This window comes from Schistocerca piceifrons, chromosome 7, assembly GCF_021461385.2.
Source record: "Schistocerca piceifrons isolate TAMUIC-IGC-003096 chromosome 7, iqSchPice1.1, whole genome shotgun sequence".
Taxonomy (NCBI): Eukaryota; Metazoa; Arthropoda; class Insecta; order Orthoptera; family Acrididae; genus Schistocerca; species Schistocerca piceifrons.
The window spans coordinates 463,768,550-463,792,860 of record NC_060144.1 but is presented as its reverse complement, the minus strand read 5'-3'; the positions used below and the strand labels follow the sequence as shown (position 1 = coordinate 463,792,860).

The 24,311-nt window shown below is 44.6% G+C and overlaps 1 protein-coding gene and 1 pseudogene across 1 annotated transcript in view; both read left to right on the top strand.

The window, feature by feature from the left end:
- The window catches only part of LOC124804627, a 368,418-nt gene that overhangs the window by 306,379 nt on the left and 37,728 nt on the right, over window positions 1–24,311 (top strand). The gene's annotated exons all lie outside the window — the stretch shown is intronic.
- Window positions 23,227–23,344, top strand: LOC124709222 (annotated as a pseudogene).

Below are 24,311 nucleotides of genomic sequence, written 5' to 3'. Positions count from 1 at the left end.
TGGCAGATCTGAAACAGCGTAGATTGTTCGTGCACGCACAAGTATTTCAGGGCACACTGTTTGGTGTATATTGTTGAACATGGAGCATCAGACAGCCCCTATCTGTTCCAATGTTGACCCAACGACATCGTCAGTTACGACTGCAGTTGGTACGAGATCTTTGCGACTGGATTGTGGATCAATGGAAACGTGACGCCGGTTCGGGTGAATTACGTTTCTTGTTACATCAGGTCGATGGTGCGGAGGGATGCGCCACCATCCAGGTGCACAACTGGACGTCCATGTAACCTGCGGTAGTAATCGAAGGCACTTTGACAACTGTGGATTTCGGCGAATGCATTCCTTCATGCTTGATGCCTTCATTGACGGCGACGGCAGCTTTCAGCAGGATCATTGTCCGTGTCACAAGGCGAGAATCGTGCTACAGTGGTTTGAGGAGCGTGGTAGTGAACTCACGTTGATGTCTTGACCACGAAATTCGTCTGATCTGAACCCCACGGAACACGCATGGAAAGCAGTCGGGCGTCAGTTCTGCCCCCACAAGATATCGGCAAGTAATTTAGACTTGTGAGACCTGCTGTGCGTTGACATCTGGCGCCACATACCTCGCAAACCTACCAAGGCTGCGCGGCTGGTCCCGGCGGAGGTTCGAGTCCTCCCTCGGGCATGGATGTGTGTGTTTGTCCTTAGGATAATTAAGGTTAAGTAGCCTGTAAGCTTAGGGACTGATGACCTTAGCAATTAAGTCCCATAAGATTTCACACGCATTTTTGAAACATACTAAGGGCTTGTCGAATCCGTGGCAAACAGAATCGCTGCTGTGCACCGTTGCGTAGGTCGACCATCACCGCATTAAGCACGCGGCCATAATAATTTATCTCATCAGTTTATATCTGCTCGGAAAGAGCACTGCACTGAATTGTTACAATAGTTATGATACATCGTATATATCGAATGGCAAGTATTTTGATTGAATTCAAAATTTATACACTGACTGTGAATTGGCTTTTCTCTTCAGTCATGCAAATGAGTACTACTATTCAACTACCTCCGCCCCCACGGTTGAACAGTTATTTATCAGAAAAAATGCCCGGGTATGTGTTTATTCCAATACTCTATTAGTCCGTATTCTCCTTCCCCTCTCTCTATCTCCTCCACCCCCTCTCTCTGTCCACTTTCTCCACCCCACCCCACACTCTGTCCATCTCCTCCACCCCCTCTCTCTGTCCACCTTCTCAACCTCCCACTCTCTGTCGATCTCCTCTTCCACCACCCTTTTTCTGTCCAACACATTCTCCCCTTCCTGTCCATCCCCTCTTTCCCCTGTCCATCTCGCCTTCTCCCCTCTCCCTGTCCATCCCCTCCTGTCCCCTCTCGCTGTCCATCTCCTACTCATCTCCCCTCCCCCTCTCTCTGCTTGCCTCTTGCTCCCCCAGCCTCTGTCCATCTCCTCCTCTTTCTTTCCTCTGTTCATCTCCTGCTCTCTCCTCTCTCTGTCCATTTACCCCTCTCCCTCTATTTGTCCATCTCCTCCTCCTCCTGTCTGTGCGTATCTCCTCCCATCTCCCTGTCTATTTCTTAAGCTCCTCCTCCCTGCTTCTCTCTCCACGCTATCACTCCCACCCCGATAGGAAGATGGTGATTCTTATCCCCATAATAGTTCTTTCCAGATTTGTTTGAAATCGTTCCACGGGTTTTACCCGTGAATTTGCCCTTGAACGCACATTTCAAATATATTTCATATGTATTCAGCCTATTTCCCACGTATTTGTACACACATTTCAGCTGGATCTCTAGCAAATTTCGCCCTGCCATTTCATTTTCACGCAGCTCAGTGTTTATGACAACATATCTCCTGAACTGTACGTCGTAAAATGATATAATTTTGCAGATACATCCAGTAGTGTAGGTGGTCACTGTCTGCGAAATGTGTTGTGAATAGAGTTAATAGTAGAGAAGTGAAAAATTAAAACGTCATGCATTACGCAGCAATTTTTTACGGATCTCGTATTTGACGTCTTATCTCCTGAACAATGTACTGTACAATGAATAATTCTGCTGGTACATTCAGTGGCACATATTTATACTGTCTGTAGAATGTGTGGCGGGTAGAGTTAGTAGTGAAGAAGCAATAAATTAGAATGTCATTCTTTATGCGGCAGCTTTACTGCATGAACAACGAAAATGTAGTAAACGATGAATCTTTTTTCTTTCATCATTTTGCGGGGATAATCACCGAGAAAAAGTTTCATAAAGGCTTCATATTATGTGTAAAGTCTGTTGATAGTCACAAAGTTTATTATTCTCAATTATTGGATCACTAAAGTATGGCTATTCGCGCGTCGTAGGCTATACCTCTTTTCCACCCTCACCCTTTTGATAGGTTGCCTACCTGTTAATTCAGAGTATAAGCTACGTATAGTCCAAATTTCGTCCAAATCCTTCCAACCATTTCGGCGTGAAGGAGTAACACACACACACACACACACACACACACACACAAACAAACTTTCACAAGATTTATTTCTCGATTGATCGGAACGGTAAAACAGTCTGTTTCGAGCCTTACAATTTAAGAGCACGTTGAATCAAATTTATAACCACAATAACCACTCTTACACGGTGTATAAATATTCCCTGTCGGTAAAACTAACCATAACTATGGTGGGTTTGAATGCTGTCTGAGACAGCGAGCCATTGTCATGTTTTGACCTGTAAAACGTCGTACCCAGCCAGTTATGCTCTGGGGGGGAAGGCGGCTGGAGACATCCGTTTTGTGTAGAATTGTTTATTTTTCTGTAATCGACGGAATTCTGCATTGCACCACATTCGCCATATCGGTTCGCGGGAGAAGTAATGTCGATTGTTCGTGAACATTTTCGTACCTTAAGTACTGTGGTGACAGCCGGAATAGACAGAATGTACAGTTGAAACTTCGGCCAACGATGCTATCGATAGGCTTACAATATTTACGACGCTATTTGCCTGCTGCACGCTACTTGAGGCACATCTTCTATTTAGAGAGCGCCGGTGTGTAGCGGGGAAATTCCTGATGTCGATAGCAAGCATGGCTTTACCGTCCTCCGAGTATAGCACATTTGCCGTTTAATTTATTATTATTCTTTTTCGTGCTTTAAGCGTACTGCAAGTTGTAAAACTCGGGTCTTTTTGAAAAATTTTTCCCGTTGGTTACGCCGTAAACATTACGAGCACTTAGTACGTTTATTCTTCAAGAAATTATTAACGCTATGTGTTATTTAGGTGTGACGTATTTTTCTAGTTATTTATAGAATACTTCTTTCCTTTTTCATATTGTTACAGCAAATGATCTTTCGGCGTTGTCAATAGTACCACCGCCTGCCTTCCACTGCAAATATTCACTGGTTTTCCTTTCCTCTCCAGCTTCTTATCTGCCTGGTGTTTCTTCTCACTTGTCTACGTCTTTTGGGAACCACCACTACTGGTGGTATTAAAGATAAAAGTACATAAATGTAATATAAATGATGTTAACGTGACATTAACCGCATAAACTTAGAGAACACCAGTAGTTGGACCACATCTAGGACGCTACTGAGTGCCTTGCACCTGAAGACACTTTCTACCGTGTCTTTAACATTGCTAGCATAGTTCCTTCAACAGTCTAAAGCCTCTTCTCGCTGCATCCTTCATGAACTGAGCTGGTGCTTAGACTGTAATGGCTTTGATACGACAGCGTCGTTACACCATAACTTCCCATTTGTGCTGAAGCTACAACGGATTTTTCTAAGAGGATGAGACATTTTTTGCGCATTAAAGAGAGTGCTGGGAATTAAAGCAACACGCAACCTCAAGCTCGCGGTTGATGGGCGACAAGAGGTGAGGCCTCGTATAACTGTACTCGGATGCTGCCTACTCAGGGCATTGACTTCTTTGGTGCCCACCTGCGACAGGATAGCAGTGTCTCGCAACTTGGCGTGATGGATGAGGTTCTCAGAAAACATATCAGCGTGGATGCCTCCCCATTCCAAAAAAGGAGAGAGAGGGGGGGGGGGGGGGGAGGGAGAGATGGCTCTACGAGAATTTTTTCTTAAATTCTGTTGCATGATATTTTTTAACAGTTTCTAGCACTTGAGAGAGAATTTTTTCTTAAATTCTGTTGCATGAGATTTTTCAACAGTTTCTAGCTATTTTTGATGCCGATCTTAAGCATGGAAACGGATTATTATTATTATTATTATTATTATTTGCATTTGGTGTTTATACCACGCAGGCAACATAGTATTACATTAGCACTACATCCGATAACCTGCAACAAATTTTTGTTAGTACATACAAGGCACATACAAACTGAAACCTGACAAAAATCTCAATAATACATCTTGTAAGGGCCAACAAGAACAATTAATTCAGGTTATTAAAGAAAACAAAAAGGTAAAGAACGATACAAAAATTCTAATTTCTTCTACTCAGAGCATTGTCTTTTGGTTATACAATTGCTACCAACAGGGAATGGTCAAGTAATACGTACATAGGGCAGTCCTTCTAGGAATATTCCTCGAAAAGACCATAAAACTATAAAGATAAAATTCAAGAGATTCGAGCCCACACTGAGGCTTACCGGCAATCGTTCTTCGCGACTGAAAGGCGGAAGTGACAAGGTTACCCAAAGTACCCTCCGCCACACACTGCAAGGTGGCTTGTTGAGTATAGATGTAGATATAGATGAATTGTCCAACATACAATTCATTGTATGACACGGACCACTTTGGAAACGGACATTGAGTTACGTGTGCAGGTTACAGTACCTTACAAAGTCCACGATTGTTTCATAAGTGCATTATGACAACCTATCCAATAGCCGGTATGTCCACCTTTGGTACGGATAACAGCAGCGACGCGTCCTGGCATGGAAGCATTTAGGTGTTGGTAGGTCGCTGAAGGGAGTTGGTACTACATCTGCGCACACACGTCTCACTTAATTCCCGTAAATTCCGGGGAGAGGGGTGACGAGCTCTTGCGCCACGTTCAGTCACATCCCAAATGTGTTCGATCGTGTCCAGATCTGACGAGTTGGAGCAGCACATTAATTGGAACTCAGCATTGTGTTTCTCGAACCACTCTGTCATACACCTGGCCGTGTGACACGGCGCATTATCTTGTTGAAAAATGAAACTGCTGTCGGGAAACATGATCGTCATGAAGGAGTGTAGGTGGTCTGCAACCAGTGTACGATACTCCTTGGCCGTCATAGTGCCTTGCACTAGCTGCACTGGACCCATGGACGTCCACGTGAATGTCCCCCAGAAAATAATTGAGCCGCCGTCAGCTTATCTCCGTCCCGCAGTACATGTGTCAAGAAGCTGTTCTCCTGGAAGACGACGGATTCTCACCTTCACATCGGCATGATGAAGACAGTATCCGGATTAGTCAGATCATGCAACGCTCTGCCACTGCTCCAACGTCCAGTGTTAATGGTCACGTGCCCATTTCGGTAGTAGTTGCCGATGTCGTGGTGTTAACGTTGGCACATGTATGTGTCGTCGGCTGCGGAGACCCATCATTAGGAGTGTTCTGTGCACTGTGCGTTCAGACACACTGGTACTATGCCCAGCAATAAAGCCTGATGTTAGTTCCGCCACATTTCTCCGCCTGTCCTGTTTTACCAGTCTGCCCAGCCTATGACGTCCGTCATCTGTAATCTGGGGTGACTGCCCAACCCCACAATATCTGGACATGGTTTCACGGTCTCGCCACGTGTTGAAGACACTCACCACACTACTCCTGGAACACTCGACAAGCCGTGCAGTTTCCGAAAAGCTCGTGCTGAGCCTCCGGGACATCACAATCTGCTTTCGGTCGAACTCAGATAGATCGCGCGCCTTGCCCACTCTATACACGGACGGCAAGCTCACTGGTACTACATGCACCGTGCGTGTGTCTGACTAGCAGTCTACATCTACATCTACATCTACGTGATTACTCTGCTATTCACAATAAACTGCCTGGCAGAGGGTTCAATGAACCACCTTCAAGCTGTCTCTCTACCGTTCCACTCTCGAGCGGCACGCGGGAAAAACGAGCACTTAAATTTTTTTATGCGAGCCCTGATTCCTCTTATTTTATCATGATGATCATTTCTCCCCATGTAGGTGGGTGCCAACAGAATGTTTTCGCAATCGGAGGAGAAAACTGGTGATTGAAATTTCATGAGAAGATCCCGTCGCAACGAAAAACGCCTTTTGTTTTAATGATTGCCACTCCAGTTCACGTATCATGTCTTCGACACTATCTCCCCTATTTCGCGATAATACAAAACGAGCTGCCCTTCTTTGCACTTTTTCGATGTCATCCGTCAGTCGCATCTGATGCGGTTCCCACACCGCACAGAAAAACTCCAGAATAGGGCGGACAAGCGTGGTGTAAGCAGTCTCTTTAGTACACCTGTTGCACCTTCTAAGTTCAAAAATGGTTCAAATGGCTCTGAACACTATGGGATTTAACTTCTGAGTCCCCTAGAACTTAGAACTACTTAAACCTAACTAACCTAAGGACATCACACACATCCATGCCCGAGGCAGGATTCGAATCTGCGACCGTAGCAATCGCGTGGTTCCAGACTGTAGCGCCTAGAACCGCTCGGTCACTTCGGCCGGCGCACCTTCTAAGTGTTCTGCCAATGAATCGCAGTCTTTGGTTTGCTCTACCCACAATATTATCTATGTGATCGTTCCAATTTAGGTTATTGGTAACTGTAATCATTTTTAAGTATTTAGCTGAATTTGCAGCCTTCAGATTTGAGTGACTTATCGCGTAATGGAAATTTTGCTGATTTCCTGTAGTACTCAAGTGAATAACTTCACACTTTTCCTTATTCAGGGTCAATTGCCACTTTTCACACCACACAGATATCTTATCTAAATCATTTTGCAAGTCGTTTTGATCATCTGATGACTTTACAAGACGGTAAATGACAGCATCATCTGCAAACAATCTAAGACGGCTACTCAGATTGTCTCGTATGTCGTTAATATACATCAGGAACCATAGAGGGCCTATAACACTTCCCTGGGGAACGCCTGATGTTACTTCTGTTTTACTCGATGACTTTCCGTCTATCACTACGAACTGTGACCTTTCTGACAGGAAATCACGAATCCAGTCGTACAAATGAGGCGATACTCCGTAGGCACGCAGTTTGGTTAGAAGACGCTTGTGAGGAACGGTATCGAAAGCCTTCTGGAAACCCAAAAATATGGAATCAATTTGACATCCCCCGTCGATAGCACTTATTACTTTATGAGTATAAAGAGCTAGTTATGTTTCACAAGAACGATATTTTCTGAAACCGTGCTATGTGTCGATAAATCTTTTTCTTCGAGAGTCGTTCCTTGCCGGGTGACGCTCCTATCGCGTGGACGGGTTTATATCGATAGCAGGTCGGTAGTCATGATGTTCTGGCTGGTCAGTGTATTTAATGAGCGGCAGCAGGGAATCACCAAAAGTTGTTGTTGTACTGTTTGTTTACACATAACTAGTTTTTGTTCAGCGACATTCTTCAAGTCAGACATTAATGCTACATCGAGTTTAATGAAGCCTGTTTACTGTCAAGTAGCTTTTACTTACAGCATCTGTCACATAAACTTGCGTCTATTAACTTATGCACGTTTCATCAGCAACCAAGCGCAAAAAAATCGGCTGGCCATTATAGTATTAACCATAAGTCGCAACGTCAACGCAAGGCCGAAATGTACTCTCGTTGTAGTTGCCGTACCATTCGAGGTATTGTCAGGAAACTAAGGGCGTCTACATCTCAGTAGCTCCAGGCTTACGATCTAGTTCGTTCTCTTATACTTCGGGACTCCATCCCCCATCCCCTCACCTTTGCACTTCGGAAATTCTTAAGGATATTGGGTGCAACATAATTGTGAAGACACATTTTGCATGTACAGTCAACTGGTATAGTTTCGTGCTAACATTGAGGCCATTGGTGATGAACAGAGAGAACGACTCCATCGTGCATGGCAGATAATGTAACAGCATCGGACCATGGAGCAGAAGTACATTGGTTGACCGCTCGGGCAACATAAAACGAGACTGTCCTGTGCTTATACACAAATGTAAAACTTTTTAGAGCAAATTTTTGCGTGTATGTAGTATTTCTGATTAATGCACGTTGCTGGAGTATATTATTTTCATCTTCATTAGGTCTATACTAATGAAGACATATTCAATACCCCGAACAAAAGCTATTTTTGTTTTGTCGTATTTTTGGTATAATATCTGTTCAAACGGATTGGGTCAAATGGTTCAAATGGCTCTGAGCACTATGGGACTCAACATCTTTGGTCATCAGTCCCCTAGAACTTAGAACTACTTAAACCTAACTAACCTAAGGACATCACACACATCCATGCCCGAGGCAGGATTCTAACCTGCGACCCTAGCAGTCCCGCGGTTGCGGACTGCAGCGCCTAGAACCGCACGACCACCGCGGCCGGCAAACGGATTTGCTAATTTTTTTTTTTAGTGAACGAAAAATATTTTTGTTGGTATGGAGTCTAAAATAAGATTCAAGTCGAATTGTTGATTAGCCTTTTTTTTAAATAATCAATGTAGGCAAACTTTGAACGTCGCATTACAAACAAACTACAGTTACAGGGGAAAACTAAATTCAGACCTCACACCAGTGAACCAAAAATAGCCCCGAATATGTGCTAGTATTAATAGAACTAAACGCTTCTTCCTCTGCTTTAACCGTTAGGCTCTACATACGGAAAAATGGTGTCCAAAAAACTTTAAAAAACTGTAAGACTTCTGTCATAAGACTTTAGATATCGTTTCTCGGTTGAAAATTGCGTGAATTTAAGAATACAAATGAAAGAAAGCACTGCCTCGATGAAAGCAGGCAGCGTTCTGTTATTCTGTTTTTGCGTAGTGAAGGTGTGAAACCTATTGAAATTCATCGACGAATGAAGGTTCAGTACGATGATGCATGTTTGTCACAGCAGCAAGTCTACGAATGGAGTAGGAATTTCGCAAATGATGTGATTTCAATGGAAGATGCTCCTCGTCCAGGTCAGGCACAACGAGTTGTGACTACACAGAACATTGCAGCGGTTGAAGCCATTGTGAAGGAAAACCGTCGAGTGACACTGAATGACATTGCAGCATGTTTACAAATTAGTCATGGGTCAGCATACCACATTGTGCACGATGTGCTCCAGTTTCACAAAGTTTCTGCAAGATGTGTGCCACGGCAGCTGACTCCTGAAATGAGAGAATGACGTGTTGATGTTTGTGAAGAACTTCTTCGGCGCTTTGAACGAGAAGGTGATGGCTTCCTTGCAAGAATCTTTACTGGGGACGAAACTTGGGTTCACTTCCACCAACCGGAAACGAAGAGAGCGAGCAAGGAATGCCGCCATTCCTTATCACCAAAACCGAAGAAGTTTCGAACAGAACCATCAGCAGGGAAGGTTATGCTGACTCTCTTTTGGGACAAAAAAGGCGTCATTTTGGAGCATTACATGCCTAGAGGGACCACTGTCACCAGTTCATCATACAAAGATCACCTAAAAAATCATATGCGGCCAGCAATCAGATCAAAGCGACGTTGATTGCTGTCAACAGGTGTCCTTCTGCAACATGATAGTGCAACGCCCCGCACTGCCCGTACAACAGTTGCAACAATCACAGCCCTGCATTTTGAGTGTCTTCCTCATCCACCATACTCACCAGACCTTGCCCCAGGTGTTTTCCATATGTTTGGACCACTCAAAGACGCAGTGGGAGGAAAGAGGTTCCGTTCTGATGAAGAGGTACGCCACGCGGTGCATGAGTGGTTGCGCGGACTACCAACAGAATTTTTGTTCTAAAGGAATTTATGCACTTTGTAAGTGCTGGAGGATTTGCATTGAGCGTGGAAGAGATTATGTTGAAATGTGATACAGCGTTGTACCATTTCTGCACAATAAATAATATTTAAAAAAATATTTAAGGTTTTCATTTGACTCACCCTTGTACATGAAATGTTGAAACTCAATTTTCTGCTGGCCCTGGGAGGCGCTAGATAGGCAACCTACAGCCAGGGCCGGGCACCATGAAGCGGGTTAGCCATTTAATAATATAGTGGGTGGCTATAATTAAAATGCAGCTACTCACAAAGGTACATTGTGGGCTGTAACTATCATATGGCAGCGAAACTCGGTAGATACGCTAATGCGTTAATGTGGAACCTCTTTACGCTGGAAAAACATTAGTTCCAATTTTGGCCTCCAGGTGCAAAACTGGCGCTGTACCGAATCTCATCTACGTCTCTGGCGCTCGTATTGAACGAACTGTGTAAGCGTTTCTCACTTGTTTGACTTTTTCCGCCCACATCTCTTTCCCAATCCAATACATATGGAACATTTCTATACGTTTTTTTTTAATTCACAGCGCCATATTTGCACCTGATGGTCAACTCTGGAACTAATTTTTTCCAACATATATCGGTTAACATTAACGCATTACAATATCTGCCAAGTTTAGCTGCCATGCGATAACTGCAGCTCACACTCTACCTCTGCGAGTAGCAGCTCTTTAATTACAATACTGGCCATTAAAATTGCTACACCACGAAGATGACGTGCCACAGACGCGAAATGTAACCGACAGGAAGAAGATGCTGTGATATGCAGATGATTAGCTTTTCAGAGCATTCACACAAGGTTGTCGCTGGTGGCGACACCTACAACGTGCTGACATGAGAAAAGTTTCCAACCGATTTCTCATACACAAACAGCAGTTGACCGGCGTTGCCTGGGAAACGTTGTTGTGATGCCTCGTGTCAGGAGGAGAAATGCGTACCATCACGTTTCCGACTTTGATAAAGGTCGGATTGTAGCCTATCGTGATTGCGGTTTATCGTATCGCGACATTGCTGCTCGCGTTGGTCGAGATCCAATGACTGTTAACAGAATATAGAATCGGTGGGTTCAGGAGGGTAATACGGAACGCCGTGCTGGATCCCAACGGCCTCGTACCACTAGCAGTCGAGATGACAGGCATCTTATCCGCATGGCTGTAACGAATCGTGCAGCCACGTCTAGATCCCTGAGTCAACGGATGGGGACGTTTGCAAGACGACAACCATCTGCACGAACGGTTCGACGACGTTTGCAGCAGCATGGACTGTCAGCTCGGAGACCATGGCTGCGGTTACCCTTGATGCTGCATCACAGACAGGAGCGCCTGCGATGGTGTACTCAAAGACGAACCTGGGTGCACGAATGGCAAAACGTCATTTTTTCGGATGAATCCAGGTTCTGTTTACAGCATCATGATGGTCGCATCGGTGTTTAGCGACATCGCGGTGAACGCACATTGGAAGCGTGTATTCGTCGTCGCCATACTGGCGTAACACCCGGTGTGATGGTATTGTGTGCCATTGGTTACACGTCTTGGTCACCTCTTGTTCGCATTGACGGCACTTTGAACAGTGGACGTTACTTTTCATGTTTTACGACCCGTGGCTCTACCCTTCATTCGATCCCTGAGAAACCCTACATTTGAGCAGGATAACGGACGACCGCATGTAGCAGGTCCTGTGCGGGCCTTTCTGGATACAGAAAATGTTCGACTGCTGCCCTGGCCAGCACATTTTCCAGATCTCTCACCAACTGAAAACGTCTGGTCAGTGGTGGCCAAGCAACTGGCTCGTCACAATACGCCAGTCGCTACTCTTGATGAACTGTAGTACCGTGCTGTAGATGCATGGGCAGCTGTACCTGTACACGCCATGCAAGCTCTGTTTGACTCAATGCCCAGGCGCATCAAGGCCGTTATTACGGCCAGAGGTGGTTGTTCTGAGTACTGATTTCTCAGGATCTATGCACCCAAACTGCACGAAAATGTAATCGCATGTCAGTTCTAGTATAATATATTTGTCCAATGAATACCCGTTTTTCATCTGCGTTTCTTCTTGGTGTAGCAATTTTAATGGCCAGTAGTGTATAAAAACGCGGTAGATTTGGAGGAAGAAAGGGATTGTTTGGATCGCCCAGAGGCCTCCACATGCCTGAATCCCGCAATGATAGAAGAGGATGAAGGTCACACCAGCGCACGCCACACATTACTGCAGGCGTTTCTTGCGGCTACCTATCGGTGCTGCACGGTGCTGAGGGACGCATGTGTCAACGGCCTGCTGCGGCCGACGTCCCACGTTACGCATTTTTACGTAATGAGGAGCGGCAACGGTGCAACCCGTCAGCCGCGTCGACTCGTCCCGGCTAGTCCGCCCGCCTGATGCCGCGGCGGTAACGCCTCCTTTAGCAGAAAGACTGTTACGTCGACTCACCTTCCACGGACCTGAACTGCTCTGCTAGGAGTCAGCGTTCCACAGCGTGTCTCGACGAGATGTCAGCGTCAGCTGCCGCGGTGGCTTTAGCGGTCGTTAGCGGGTAGTATTAGCGTTTCAATTATCCCCTAAGGAAACGTTTCAATTATCCCGTAAGGAAAGTCAGGTTGCGAACATAAAACTTGCTGGTGGTGTTGATCCCCCTCTACATAATCACTCATAAATGCGACACATTTTTACCAATAGTGATTGACTTTGCGGATAGTTTGGTTGGAGAAGTTTGCATTTTTCCGAGTTCGAGGAACGTTCCACCAGGATAACCTCGTCGTGGTCGTTCTTGAAATGACTGACAAGCAGTGGTTTCTGCATCTGAGGAAAGAGGGTAAGTTATTGGGTGCCACATCAGGAGAATACGAGTATTAGGCAAAATTTGACAGCCCAAAGAAGCAGCGTTTGTGGGTGTGTCCTAAATAGAATGAACTGTGTCGTTGTCGTAGAGCAATACCAACCCGTTAATTAAAGTTTGAGCTTCAGAAGAGTTGCTCTACTGAGAATGCCATATACATGTTCACTCACCAGATCTGACAAGCATCAAATAATTAAGCACTGCCGGTTGGTATTTTCTGCGACCTGTCTAAGACATTTGACTGTGTGAATCACAGTATTGTCCTAGATAAATTGATTTTTACGGGATTTATGGTATGCCAACCAATGGTAACGTCATTCTAGCCACAAGAATGCAGAAAAGCTAGACTTCGTAAATCAGTCAATGTAGTCCAGGAGCGTTATTCAAATGGGAGAAATCGCGTATGAATGTCCAAAAGGCTACACCTTAGGACCACTATTGTTCCTCATATAATGTAAACGATCTACCATCTAACAAACAACAAGGAGAATGGGATCCTTTTGCAGATGACACTAGTATTGTAATCATTCCAAGCATACATTCAGATACAGAAGAAGTTCAGATGGTTCAAATGGCTCTGAGCACTATGGGACTTAACTTCTAAGGTCATCAGTCCCCTAGAACTTAGAACTACTTAAACCTAACTAAGCTAAGGATATCACACACAGCCATGCCCGAGGCAGGATTCGAACCTGCGACCGTAGCGGTCGCGCAGTTCCAGACTGTAGCGCCTAGAACTGCTCAGCCACCCCCGCCGGCACAGTTTCAACATTTCATGTACGAGGGTGAGTCAAATGAAAACCTTAAATATTTTTTAAATATTATTTATTGTGCAGAAGTGGTCTAAAACCACTTCCACAGCATTTTTTAGTTCCTCACCATGTGTTACATTGATTGTTGGTGTAGTACCCCTAGATCTACAGAACTGCATATGTTGTGCCTCTTTTAAAATTGAGGGCGAGGCCACTCGCAGAAAACAAGTCAATAATACTTTTAAGAAATTTGTTCAAAAGGAACAATGACGTACATAATTACAATATCGGACGGAAAAATGACATTCATTACTCCACAGGTTGCCTTAGCACAAAAAAGTGTGCACAAAGCTGTAATTAAATGTTTGATAACTTACCAGTGATATAAAATGTCAGACAGAAGCAAAGTAAAATTGAAAAACAAATTGAAAGAATTTCTCTTTGACAGCTCCTCCTGTCCGTAGATGAATTTCTATTGTTATAATGTGTAAAAGGTGGTTCAAATCAAATGGCTCTGAGCACTATGGGACTTAATTTCTGAGGTCATCAGTCTCCTAGAACTTAGAACCACTTAAATCTAACCAACCTAAGGACATCACACATATCCATGCCAGAGGCAGGATTCGAACCTGCGACTATAGCGGTCGCACGGTTCCAGACTGTAGCGCCTAGAACCGCTCGGCCACCCCGACCGGCCTGTAAAAGGTGATAGGCAGGAACTACCAAGTGACATCTGTATACATTCTTTCAATCTTATAAATGTTCAGCATGTAGCCATACTTACAAATTAATTTGAAATATGAATGTAAACGATCATTACGATTTAATGGCACACGAAACTAACTATCTAACCTAGGGCAGCTTCAGTTTTGATGACGCAATTGCACGATGTCCTGCCACCACGTACAGTGTTGTATAATATTATTCAAGAGCTAAACGATGACGATCCAAAAGAGTTCCACAAATGGTACCTCACTGATTATTGTGGTTTTCACTTAGACCCGATTTTTTAACATTGAGTAATAAATACAAATACCGCACTACGGGTGTTCGGATACAGTTGACTGTATCCTCTAATAAGTTTCACTGGCGTCAATTAACAGAGGCTCTCCAGCAAAGCAGGCTGTCATCCTAACTGGGCGAATTTTTCAGGACAGAATGCCAACCAGAATAATTTTGTCCTGACTTTCTTCGATCACATTCTCCTTGTTAGCGGCTTAAAATTTCCAGTCACCTCCGTGCCATTCACTCATCTGCAAGAATTTACCGGAAAGCTTGCGTTTTCCCACTTGACAGACTATCTCCCATAGTTCACAGATATCTCGACCTGCCTCCAAAACTCCGTAATTCAACGCTAACAACCAGAATACTGAAAATAGCGAATTACAGGTGACAAGATTAAACAGTGGCTTAACAATATACTACAGTGGTACCTACCAGAATCTCGAATCTACGTAGCAGCCAAGAGCATCCACATTGCAGGATATAGCGACTCAGTTGCTATCAAATTGTACAGAGTGTGCATTGAGTCATATTAAAGAATAAGAGCTTCCTTTTGAACAAGTTTATCACATAGACAGAGCTGTTCAACACCTACGTAACATCAGTTCTCTTAACGAGTAACACAGTGGATCTTGTTTTATAATTTAAATAAATTTTTGTTTTTACCTACATACTCATACCTCTACATTTTTATATTAAAAATAGCTCAAGCACCCGCTGATTCACTCACGTAGACTGTGTGGTCCCCACAGATTCTTTTTTCCCTTCTTTAATGGAATTTATATGTTGTTACGCCCATTGCTCGTATGTGAATCTACACACTATAAAAGAGTTAGTGGCCATTTACATGGTTGCGTTCCAACGGGCTTAACGTAATCAAAAAAAGGAGACAAATGATTCTATAGTTATTAGCGCCAGTCTCGTACCCGGTACTGAATTCTCTCATCTCAAAAGGATATACATGTACGTGGAATCACATTTAAACGTCGCATCTATTTTGTCATGAGTAATGATTAGCTTGCTTAGTAGTTAGAACAAAAAAATTTACAAATATATGTTAGGCCTTATGAAAAATTAATGGATTAAAGATCTGTTTCTTTTTCCATGCAGTTTTGACAAAGCCAATTTGTCGTGGTGACTGTTAAATAGTTTTCACTAATTTAGTTCACAAAATACAACAGCCTCTAAACTTGTCGTGCTTATTAAGACCATAGAAGCATGGTCTTTTCTGACCGAAAGCGATTCTGCTTTCATCATCAAATATTTCCATAAAACTTCTCATCCCTTATTTCATCCCTTTATGGGTTGAATTTAACCGAGAAGTAAAATACTAATTTTCAAAGATGTAGCTTTAAAAATGCATTAGTAATTCTTTAATAATGGTTTATTTAAAAAAAAACCCTTCACCCACTCTTTCGCCCCGTCAGCGGTTGAATTTCGAAAAATACAGAAACAGTTAATTTTTTCTTTCTGACGGAGAAACCATGTATCAATTTCCGTAGGTATAGCTACAACATTATGATAATAAATAGCATAATAATAAATAGCAAAACATTTTCATAAAACCATTCATCCCCTTGTTCCACTCCCTTAGGGATAGAATTTCGGAAAATACCTTCTTAAACGATGCCTGTAATATAAGATCAACGCGCTCTCCAAATTTCAAGTTTCCATCCTTAGCAGTTTGGGCTGGACGATGTTGGGTCAGTGAATCAGTCAGCACATCTCATTTTACATATAGACATTAACGGAAGTGTTAGCATTCATAATCAGTATGGGAGAATCGTTCTGTTTTGTTTTCGAAATTTTGTGAGGAAATGAGATAGCGAGGAGCCCCCAAGTTTAAACATATTTATTTAACGGTTCTCGAATGTAGGCACACATGTTAGACACTTTTGGAACAACGAGACACGAAGATCATGAACGTCTCATACACGCTGTGGCTGGGAGGTTATACCGAGTGATCGGGTGATGCGACTCGAGTTTAAATTTTGTTAGAAACCAGCAGACTGCTACTGGGTGAATCCACACCCCACCTTGACAGTCTCGACATCATAACTCCTACTTGCTATCTTTTCGCACAAATCTATCACTTCCTCCCCTTCGATATTTTTACAAAATTAAAAATTAGCTCATAAAACGCAAGAAAGAGGTGTTCGCTATTTAAAAGCTTCAAGTGCTTGACAGGTATGAAGATGATACTAAACACAACAATATTTCTTACAGCAGTAGCAGACGTTTATCTCATCTCTGGATCGCTGAACGAAGTCCTTTAAAAACGCCTCGCAGGCGGTATGCTAGCACGCCTCCCAGCAAGTGGCACAAAGCCCACAGCTGTTCCCGCGTTCTGGTTCCCACCGGATGGTGCGAGCCAACTCGTGAGGGCACTTCCTGGCCGCGGATGAGATGCTCCACTGCGATGCAGGTTCCGCCGGCGGCACTCGTCAATTCCCTTCGCGAATTCCCTGTGCGGAAAGAACCGACGATGAAATTCGTGCGAGAACCGGGTGAAAGGTACCGACCTGTCAACGAAACAAGACTTTTGACTACCTTGCAAGAATAAGCACAAAATATACAGGGACGTCTAAATACATTACTGCACATTAAATTTGCTACACCAAGAAGAAATGCAGATGATAAACGGGTATTCATTGGACAAATATATTATACTAGAATTGACATGTAATTACATTTTCACGCAATTTGGGTGCATAGATCCTGAGAAATCAGTACCCAGAACAACCACCTCTGGCCGTAATAACGGCCTTGATACGCCTGGGCATTGAGTCAAACAGAGCTTGGATGGCGTGTACACGTACAGCTGCCCATGCAGCTTCAACACGATACCACAGTTCATCAAGAGTAGTGACTGGCGTATTGTGACGAGCCAGTTGCTCGGCTACCATTGACCAGACGTTTTCAATTGGTGAGAGATCTGAAGAATGTGCTGGCCAGGGCAGGACAGAACCTGCAACATGCGGTCGTGCATTATCCTGCTGAAATGTAGGGTTTCGCAGGGATCGAATGAAGGGTAGAGCCACGGGGCGTAACACATCTGAAATGTAACGTCTACGGTTCAGGGTGCCGTCAATGCGAACAAGAGGTGACCGAGACGTGTAACCAATGGCACACAATACCATCATGCCGGGTGATACGCCAGTACAGCGATGACGAATACACGCTTCCAATGTGCGTTCACTGCGATGTCGCCAAACACGGATGCGACCATCATGACGCTGTAAACAGAACCTGGCTTCATCCGAAAAAATGACGTTTTGCCGTTCGTGCACCCAGGTTCGTCGTTGAGTACACCATCGCAGGCGCTCCTGTCTGTGATGCAGCGTCAAGGGTAACCGCAGCCATGGTCTCCGAGCTGATAGTCCATGCTGCTGCAAACGTCGTCGAACTATTCGTGCAGATGGTTGTCGTCTTGCAAACGTCTCCATCTGTTGCCTCAGGGATCTAGACGTGGCTGCACGATCCGTTACAGCCATGCGGATAAGATGCCTGTCATCTCGACTGCTAGTGGTACGAGGCCGTTGGGATCCAGCACGGCGTTCCGTATTACCCTCCTGAACCCACCGATTCTATATTCTGGTAATAGTCATTGGATCTCGACCAAGGCGAGCAGCAATGTCGCGATACTATAAACCGCAATCACGATAGGGTACAATCCGACCTTGATCGAAGTCGGAAACGTGATGGTACGCATTTCTCCTCCTGACACGAGGCATCACAACAACGTTTCCCAGGCAACGCCGGTCAACTGCTGTTTGTGTATGAGAAATCGGTTGGAAACTTTCCTCATGTGAGCACGTTGTAGGTGTCGCCACCAGCGCCAACCTTGTGTGAATGCTCTGAAAAGCTAATCATTTGCATATCACAGCATCTTCTCCCTGTCGGTTAAATTTCGCGTCTGTAGCACGTCATCTTCGTGGTGTAGCGATTTTAATGGGCAGTAGTGTATTTTCACTCAGCTACCACTGAGTATGATAATAAGAGGAGGAGGAGATTAGTGTTTAACGTCTCGTCGACAACGAGGTCATTAGAGACGGAGCACAAGCTCGGATTAGGGAAGGTTGGAAAGGGAAATCGGCCGACCCTTTTATAGGAACCATCCCGACATTTGCCTGAAGCGATTTAGGGAAATCACGGACAACCTAAATCAGGATGGCCGGATACGGGTTTGAACCGTCGTCCTCCCGAATGCGAGTGTAGTGTGCTAACCATTGCGCCATCTCGCTCGGTATGATAATAAGATGGAAATGTTTTGTACTTTACAGTAATTCAAAATATATTTAGAGTGTTAAGGAAAATTTGCTTAATACTAATGGCGGGATACTTTCTCTGAAAATGTAAAAACGTAAGCTGTTTTCAAACTAAACATAAGTTTGAACATTGCAGTGCTTTATCGGAAGTGGTATGTTCTTTCTTTCCATTAACCTTTGAAGTGACTTGCCTAGTCATTTATTGGGGGACTTAGAGTTTAATTTGATCTCCACACTACCGTACAACATATCATTGCCAAATATGAAAGGACTGATAAATGATAAAAAAGTTATTAGAACTTGATGGAAATTGAAGCCTGAACATTCGGATTTGCAATCCCATTTTGCCACCGAAATGCTTCTCTCAAGTGAAAGGATACGGCCGAATTCCTTTTCCATTTCCAGTGACCTTGTCTACGGTGTGTTGTATACATGTATACATCGCATCACCCAGGCATGATAATTAACATATTTGTGGTTGGATTTAAAACAAAATCGATTAAGTGCTTTCCGTATGAATTAACGAAACAGTCCTCAGGTCGAAAATTTTGCTTTAACGACGTTTGGTCTCAGACATTGCTCAACGGACGCGTGACCTCGTTAAGTTCTGTCTAGTAGAAAATGTCACTGTCCGAAAGATTCTGACTGCCGCCAATTAAAAGTCCTCAGGCTTAAAAAGCAAATGCAACTCTAAGATAATTCTCATTTATTGTTGCGTGTCAGTTGCATATTTTTAATTACATGATATGTTTCGATCTTTCAGGATTATCTTCAGATCTAAGTAGCTGCGTCAGCAACCCGTCTTGTCTGTTCAGAACTTCATATCAGACGGGTTGCTGACGCAACTACTCCAATATGAGATTCTCAATATAAAAGACGGGTTGCTGACGCAAGTACTTCGATCTGAAGATAACCCTGAAAGATCGAAACATATCATTTAATTAAAAATGTGCAACTGAGACTGAACAACAAAGGAGAATTATCTTAAATAGCAATACAGTTGCTGATTCTCGCGGGACAAATATGCCGGCTATAGCGAAAATGCAAGTCGATGCACAGTACTTAGAATACGTAAGCACATGCGCCGAACTGTTCACTGAACTACTGTGGTAATGAAGAGATTGGTTACCATCGGAAATATTTAGATAGCAAGCTGTTCCGCTATAACATGTCGGTTGATGTTTACTCGCCGTCGTTATCGATGTTCACGTCCAAGATTAATGGCGCTGCTATTTTCCCGGCGGTTACTCACAACGACATCATTTGTCCACATCAGCTTCAGCAGCATTTGGAGTTGGATGAAAAAGAAGTTGTCTGTGATATCAAGACGCCCCCTCAACAGACTGATATCACGACCATACTGCGACCAGATTAGAAGTCATTTCCAACTGCAAAACGCCGTAGCTACATTTGGTAGATCGGAAAGCGTGTCTAGTACACCGTGAAGACAAAACGTCACTTTATACAGGCTTACCAGGACTACCTCCATCAGAAACACTGGATACTGAGAGGCCGATTTTATGAGAAATATAAAATTACTTTCCAAAACTATCTGCACAAAGCAGTGGAAAATGTACGAGTGTATGAAAATTCAGGCTATAATTTCTTAATGTTCTGCGATGGGAGAAGATTCGTAACTAAGGACTACATTTACATTGAAAAGCCGAAGAAACTGATACTCCTGCCTAATATCATGTAGGGCTCCCTCGAGCATGCAGAAGTGCCGCAATACGACGTGGCATGGACTCGACTAACGTCTGTAGTAGTGGTGGAGGGAAATGACACCATGAATCTTGCACGGCTTTCCATAAATCCGTATTAGTATGAAGGGCTGGAGATCTCTTCTGAACAGCACGTTGCAAGACATCCCACATATGGTCAATAATGTTCATGTCTGGGGAGTTTGGTGGCCAGCGGAAGTGTTTAAACTTAAGTGTTCCTAGAGCCACTCTGTAGCAATTATGTAGGGTGTCCCATTGTCCTGCTGGAATTGCCCAAGTCCGTAGGAGCGCAAAATGGATATGAATGGATGCAGGTGACCAGACAGGATGCTTACGTACGTGTCACCTGTCAGAGTCGTATCTAGGTGTATAAGGGGTCCCATATCACTCCAACTGCACGCGCCCCACACCAGCTTGAACAGTCCCCTGCTGACATGTAGGGTTCATGGATTCATGAGGTTGTCTCCATACCCGGACACGTCCATCCGCTCGATACAATGTTTACAGTCATCAACAGTTCAATGTCGGTGCTTACGGGCACAAGCGAGGCGTCAAGGTTTCGGTCGTGCAGTCATCAAGGGTACACCAGTGGGCCTTCGGCTCCGAATGCCCATACCGATGATGTTTCGTTGAATGGTTCGCACGCTGACACTTGTTGATGGCCCAGCATTTAAATCTGCGACACTTGGGGAAGGATTGCACTCCAGTCACGTTGAAAGATTTTCTTCGGTCGACGTTGCTCCCGTTCTTGCAGGATCTGTTTCCGCCGCAGCGATGTCAGGGATTTGATGTTTTACCGGATTCCTGATATTCACGATACACTCGTGAAATGGTCGTTCGGGAAAATCCCCTCTCCATCACTACCTCTGAGATGCTGTGTCCGATCGCTCGTGCGCCAACTCTAACACCACGTTTAAACTCACTTAAATATTGATAAGCTGCAATTGTAGCCAGGCACTTGTTGTCTTATATATGCGCTGCCGACCACAGCGCCGTATTCTGCCTGTTTAGATAGCTCTGTATTTGAATACGCATGCCTATACCAGTTTCTTTGACGCTTCGGTGTATTTACATTCATTTATCCTTCCTTTTATTTAAATCTTGTGTATGATGGTTAAATTACTTACTTTGGTATTCAGAAATGCGACCTACCAAGGACGAAGACGAGAACGTCCAAGGAAACACGGCAATTCTTTCCCCGAAAAGAAAGATAATAAAATGGTTTACGGGATAGAGTAAAAAAAAGTCGCCTATGTCGCTAAACGACGCCTGTGCGGTGACGCTGGACTCGGAAGTACGCCAGTTCGACAGAGGGAACCCAGTTGGCACTAAACTGACTGCTCTTCTGGCCTTGAATTTGAAATTTTTTTTCTTCTTAGTAAATGCGTTCTCTGTTTTCATCGTTATCATCAAAAGAGCTCATCTAAGGTTGGGTTTCCTGCTCTTCTTCTCTTCTTTTAACTGTCTTTTTGCTTCTTTCTAATTTCTTTTTCTCCTCTCTCTTTATTTGCCGCTTTTAGTTGACTCTTATAAGGACTTGCTGTAAGTATCTCCGAGGAGACCTACTTTCAGCCACTGCTTTTACATTTTCCCGTACTATACAAAGAGGTCAGAAGCCACAGCCGAGATGGCGTCTTTGCCCGCATTGACGACATTACACAAAAGCTGTACACGCTCTAAAAGCATGACCGAACTTCCAATAACGAAAGTAGTTCAAATGTGTGTGAAATGTTACGGGACTTAACTGCTAAGGTCATCAGTCCCTAAGCTTACACACTACATGATCTAAATTATCCTAAGGACAAACACACACACCCATGCCCGAGGGAGGACTCGAACCTCCGCCGGGACCCGCCACACAGTCCATGACTGCAGCGCCCCAAGACCGCTCGGTTAATCCCGCGCGGCACCAAAGTAGTATTACGGAGTCAATCCATGACATTTTTGACATAATTTCATTAAAACTACGAAAGTCCCATTACCTCTCGACAATAAATACACGAACTAACCATTTATCTTACATTAAGATTACTAAAATCCACAGCCGGCCGCTGTGGCCGAGTGGTTCTAGGCGCTACTACTATGGTCGCAGGTTCGAATCCTGCCTCGGACATGGACGTGTGTCTAGGGGACTGATGACCTCAGATGTTAAGTCCCATAGTGCTTAGAGCCATTTGAACCATTTTTTTTTAATCCACAAAAATTATTATAACTCTGAGAAGCGGCACAGCAGACTGTTTAGACTTCATGGGGTGAGCGGGCCCTCCAGGCAGAGTAAGTCTACGCACTTTCCGTACCATGCCAGCACATTACAGCCCCGAGGATCCCAGTGGCCACCTTGCCCACCTCTCCCATGTATTGGTTATGTACTATACAAATCGTAGTGTAGACTCACTAAGGATGTCTAGTTAGATGTAACAGAGCGCATAAAGGCCCTAATCCTGCCAGGTTAAAAAGTAAATAAATAAACAAACAGGCTCACGAGGCCGAAATGTTTACACAAAACAGTCAGACCCTAGTATCATGTGACCGCTGTGAAAGATCGCGGTGCCACGCTGACGCATGTTATGGAGCTTATAATGCAGAAGATCCGACACTGTTTGCTTACTGACGAAAAATGTACAGCTCTGTTAACATAGAAGAGTTCACAGCGTTCTACTGTCAGAGCAGCGCTAACTGTGCAATCGTAGATCCGACGCACAGGTGCCGGCATAAAATTTCTCTTCATAGTCGGAAAATTGCGGGAGTCGAGGTTTATCTGGCCAACGGCCTTGCCGCAGTGGTAACACCGGTTCCCGTCAGATCACCGAAGTTAAGTGCTGTCGAGCTGGGCTAGCACTTGGATGGGTGACCATCCGGTCTGCCGAGCGCTGTTGGCAAGCGGGTTGCACTAAGCCCTTGTGAGGCAAACTGAAGAGCTAGTTGATTGAGAAGTAAACTGACATACGGCCGGGAGAGCGGTGTGCTGACCACATATCCGCCTCCAGTGACGCCTGTGCGCTGAGATGCCACGGCGGCCGGTCGGTACCGTTGGGCCTTCCAAGGCCTGTTCGGACGGAGAGGTTTATCTGTAGCAAATGGAGAATTTGGCGTCTGCGATCCGCCAATGACAAACGAATTTGACGCATTGGACGGCTGTTACATTGGTGAACTCGGGTGACAAAATGGTGACATGTAGCCGAGCTTGCAGCCGATAGATCTGTAACAGGTAGCCGAGACTGCAGCCCGAACGTTCGCCGTACGCGAGACCGCGGAGTCCCAGGGCAATGGCTGGCCGTGCTTAGGTGCCGCAGACGCCGTAAGGAGGCCAATGGGTTAGCGCCGTGAATCAGCAGACGCCATACGGCAGCTGGCGCGCGTGCCTAGCAGCGGAGAGGGGCTACAAACGCACGCTCTGCATTTCAGTAAGCAAACCGGCGCCTTGGGAGGATACGTATGGGAGAGGAGAACCGTGGGTTACAACCTTAGACCTCAGAATGTGATCGTCAAGTGTTCTTGCTCAGGAGCCAATACTGACGTTGTGGGGACGGGGTGGTGGCACCTCGGGCCGCGGATGTAACGATCTCACTGTTAATTGGTATTCTAAATAAAATAGTAAGTTATAAGCACCTAACACCCTAGCTGTAGTCAGGACGCGGTAAGTTGACCGCCGGCTCCCAAGTACCGCTGATTGTTCCGAACACTTCGCGTCGAGAGTTCTCTGTTTGAGATTGTTGCAATCCTCAGCGTGTTGTCACACTGTCATTGCCTGAAGAAGTGTTGTTCTGTTGCCTGTGTGAGCGGATGATTAATCTATATAAATAAAAATGTAAATGCCAGAATGAGATTTTCACTCTGCAGCGGAGT